A 4,818-nucleotide genomic window follows, 5' to 3' on the forward strand; every position below is an offset into this window, starting at 1 on the left:
CCAGTCAGGGCAACGTTCTCAAGGAAGCTCATGCCACGCATAAATTAGCTCATCGAACACCTTCAAATGAAAAGGCAATTTCTGAAAATACATTTGCTAACCCCCAAGTTCAATGATTATATAAATAGCATTCTTTTAACACAGAATTTGGGTATGAGACTAGGTCAAAAACAAATTCCTTATTTGTCAAGTACAATAGCAAATATAAAGACAAGCCAACTGCTAGACCAATTTCTGCTGCAAACCACTCCCGCTGTGCTTATTTTTGCATTTAAAAAGTTCTAGTGGGCTTTTCTCCAAGCAAGCTGTGACTGCAGTAACAGCTCAAGCCCATTTGGCACACAAGCTGCATTGCTGAAAATACAAATTTTTCTGTTTTTGACTGTCCATTGTCTTCAAATGATCAAAGCAAGTCTTAACATGATATAATCCTCCTAATGTTGATTATAAGTAATCTCTCTAATTTTCAATATGATATTACCAAAGGGTTTTATCCAACATTAGGTGAATGTGTGCTTGGGCTACAGTCAGGGATATCTAAAAGTAAAACTCCTTTGGAAGTTACAACGAAAACAGGTTTAAAAGATGAGACAGATGACCAGGCCAGGAGGAATATTGATGACACCTAGCCAGCTTCTTAGCTAAGTGCCAGCATGATGCTTAGAAGATTTTGGCTGAAGACTGCTGGATGAGAGAAAAGGAAGAAGAGAGGTAGGTCAGATTAGAAGGTGAAAACAACTTTTAAGCAGAAATGTCAACGATGAGAGAAGAGAAATAATTAATCATGTTCCAACTATAGACTTAATGACTATTCAGAGAAAAATGCAAAATAATAGCCTCCCAATGGAGGCCTAAAACTGCCATGCTTATAATAACTATGGCATATTAAATATTAAGGCACTTCAGGCATTAGAAGATCATATACACTTCTTCTATACCTTCTCCATCCCCCACTACCACCAAAAAGAGGCTTTGGGATTTATCTTGGTTCCTATACTCTACCGGAGTTCTTATTTTGTGAAATGAAAGTTCAGCCCTAAAATTCTGCTAATGTCTTTTTCATGCCCATTTTTAACCGAAGTCACACCACTGATGCACAAATGAAAGGTATTGGCATGCTCCAGTAATTCCAAGATCTGCAGTTATTAAAAACGGACATGGAGACAGAAGAGAAGAAAAAATGGCTAAAATTCTAATAGAAGCTGTTTCTCCCTGCTGCAACTTACTTGCAGAACCTCCAACTTGTTTGGATTTTTTGTTATCTGATTGAGTTTAAAAAGTGGCATTAGTACTTTTAAAGCCTACAATTTGCATTTATTTAATATCTTAAACTTAAATGACTCTGTACAAGTTAATTTTCAAACATTTTAATTAGGGAAAGAAACTAAGCATTTATTTACAATAAAATTAAATTATATGACCTCAAGCAGTTGAGAGTCAGCTTGGTATAGTGATTAAGGCATCAGGCTGGAAAACAGGAGCCTGTGAGTTCTAGACCTGCCTTAAGCACAGTCAAGCCTTTTCTCTTTGGGCCACTCCCTCTTTCTCGGCCCTAAGAAGCAGACAATGACAAACCATTTCTGAAATCTTACCAAGAAAACTGCAGGGACTTGTCCAGATAGTTGCCAGGAGTCAACACTTGACTTAAAAGCACAAACAAAAAACAAGTAGTTACCAAATGCCAGCCAAACGCTTTTGAAAGAATTATGAGAAAAGGCGTATGAGAAAAAGAAATATATAATATTGATAGTCTAGTCTAGTCTCTGATATAAACATTTAAATATTGCTTTGGAAGCTTTCTGTTTTAAAAAAACAGGGCTACAATTTATACTGGATTCAACCAAACATAAATGGAAAGGGGCGAGGGAGTCCTTGATGCTCTCTGAGTTTATTTTCTTGCAGCCATCTCATTACCCAAACTATGTAAAATCATCAGTCTAATAAGGAATGAGGTTTGCTGGCAATTTATATTCTAGTGACTTGCCCTCTCAGTGTTGGTAGGAGTGATCTTGGATGTTCTTTGGTTGGGCTGTTTATTGTTAGTTTGTTTAGCAGTTCCTTGATTGGGATATTGTTTATTTCTTGATTGTTGGTCTGATGTTAATGTTGATGTTAGTCTATGCTCATCTATGTGTTGATTGCTAGTGAGACGGTGTTTTGGTCTTTTTTGTTCCCTTTGGGAGTTGTTGTCTCTTTTGCACAGTATGTAAATGTTGTTTATGTCTGTGGGCTTACTGATGGCTGATTTGTCAGAGTGCCAGGCTTCCAAGAATTCTTTTAACATTTTTGGACTTGGCTTGGTCTAGAGTGGTCACAGTGGTCATAGTTTCCAGCTGAAACTATGATCAAATCTCTTCATGTGTTGTGAGATTAAGAGTTTTTTCATCAACTGCTAGTTGGTTGGAAGAAATTTCTTGGATGAGAAACGAAACATCTTTAAACAAACCCAAGAAAGTCCAGTTGCCTCTTGAAAAAAACCAAGCTCCGATAACACCAAGGACCCCTCATTTCAACTCTGATCTACAAACATTCTCCTATATTGGTATAATTGGAAAGGGGCAGACAGATCCCAAACCACAAAAGTGGCTTGTCTACATGACTCAAATTGAACTTTGAGACTGAATGAAGAATTTGATTGCTTGATGCCCTACAGAAACTGCCACACTTTCTAATTTTATTTAAAATGTTAGAATGGAAAGAATATGAAGAAATATAAAGTCAAACAATAACTTTATCTCCTCGCTTATAAGCAATGTTCATCAAGAGTGTTTTAGTTATAGTGCTTTATAAGAGACCTTTGTCTATAATGTATGGAGGACATAGTAAAATGGAATTTACTTGTTCACAGAACTCATATAACTACTGAAAGGTGCATTGATTGCCAATTGATTTTAGGTGGAATTCAAGATGCTGGTTATCAATTTTAAAGACCTTAATGTATCAGGGCCTAGATTATCTGTGAGAGTAGTTTCTCCTGATAACATCTGTCCAACCTGCAACATCTAGCAGAGTACACATTCCCTCTATTGGAGATTGCCAACAACAGAGACCAGGGAAACATGTTTTAAATTAGTGCCCTCCTTCATTGGAATACCATCTCCAGACATTCAAATGCTCTCCTCTCTCCTAATTAGAAAGTTTGTGAAGACTGGGCTATTTCAATAGGGACAAAGTTGCGACAACTATCTCTCAAGTGATTATTTTAAATTTAAAATAAAGTATCTGATTTTAGTACATGTGGTTTTCAACATTTGAGGCTATGGTTTAACTGTATTATGATTTTTAAAATCCAAATTATAGATTTGGAACTTGTATGGTCCTCATTTCATTGTAAGAAACTAAATATTTTTTTTAAAAAAATCTACTTTTCCTGGAAATGTTATTTCATGTGGTTGAAGGATTAAAAAGTTAGTTATTTGTGGTTTTTCCATGCTAGTGAATAGGAAGCACAAATCTTACTTCAAATTAGATTCCAAGTTGAAATGAGCAGTTTTAACCAAGTGGCCAATATTTTGAAGGTTCAAATCAATCCTCTGAATCACAACTAGTGGACAATGTAGTACCTAAAAGTGAAAAGAAGTAAAATATGTCAGCATGTAAAGAATTTCAGCACTGTTTTCATTCCCCAGTCCCTCCAAAAATATTTGAAGCTTATATTCATCTCATCTCAACGGATTAGCAAATACTAAGCATTTTCTGAGATCACAACAGGTGCTTCCACAGGAGGACAAAACCAGTGTGAAAGCAATTCCATTTCTGCGATCCTATTGCAGAGGTGGGAGAGCTGAATCAATTTATTTTGACTTAGGTGTGATGCATTTGAAACACAGTAAATTTTTCTTTGAAAAATTTGTGAAGAGTCCCATCCTCCATGTGTTTCCATCATGAAAAAAGATGATTTTATACGTTTTCAGCATATTTTATTAAGAACAGCTGGATTTTTGTTTACAAATGCAAATACCTGTAACATGATGGCTGTAGATCGGATGTATGTGTTGGTGCAATAAGTTTACTTCTATTCCATAAAGAGGGATGGATTTTCTGGTACACTAGCATCTATGATTTTGGTCACAGTAATATATTTCTCTTATCCCACTTCTCACAAGAGTAACAATATAAACTGTAATCCGCTCTCCATTTTAAATTTGTTTTATAAGTATTTTGAAGCCATTTCCAAAAAAAGAAAATCTGAGCAGTAGAAGCCTTTGGCTGCAAAGTTGTATTCCCTCCTGTTTTAGCTTTTTCTGCAATGACTAGACCAGAGCAGATATAAGTAGTCCTCAATTTACAACAGTTCATTTATGACTGTTCAAAGTTACTGAACGGTATTGAAAAGGGTGACTTATGACAATTTTTCACGCTTATGACCATTACAGCATCGCCATGGTCACATAATTTACATTTCGATGCTTGACAACTGACTCACATTTATGACGGTAGCAATGTCCCATAGTAATGTGATCTCCTTTTGCGATCTTCTGACAAACAAAGTCAAGGAGGAAATCAGATTCACTTAACAACCGTGTTACTAATTTAAGAACTGCAATGATTCACTGGGAAAGCTGCCTGGGAAAGTCAAGGGAAATCATCAAAACCATAAAAAAGCATGAGTTAGAATATTTTGGACATATGATATGACACCTGGAAAAATACGTCATACTTTACTTAATCCTCCAAGGAAAAATTGAAGGCAAATAAGATCCAGGCAGAAGATGATGATCATGGCTTCAAAATCTAAGGAACTGGTTTGGACAAAACTCAGCAGCACTTTTTCATGCGGCTGTTGATAAAAATAGGATCGCCAATATGATCGCCGAT

At 36.1% G+C, this 4,818-nt stretch overlaps 1 long non-coding RNA gene across 1 annotated transcript; it reads right to left on the minus strand.

The window, feature by feature from the left end:
• Window positions 1-235: 235 nt before the first annotated feature.
• LOC139311197 (uncharacterized) lies at window positions 236-3,557 on the minus strand. Its single transcript, XR_011599921.1, has 3 exons — window positions 3,460-3,557; window positions 1,593-1,643; window positions 236-684 (listed from the first exon to the last, which is right to left on the minus strand). It is a non-coding gene; the product is annotated as an uncharacterized lncRNA (long non-coding RNA).
• Window positions 3,558-4,818: the final 1,261 nt, after the last annotated feature.

Source organism: Pituophis catenifer, unplaced genomic scaffold (genome assembly GCF_029215685.1).
Source record: "Pituophis catenifer annectens isolate HBS135680 unplaced genomic scaffold, rPitCat1.0.hap2 SCAF_2, whole genome shotgun sequence".
Classification (NCBI taxonomy): Eukaryota; Metazoa; Chordata; class Lepidosauria; order Squamata; family Colubridae; genus Pituophis; species Pituophis catenifer.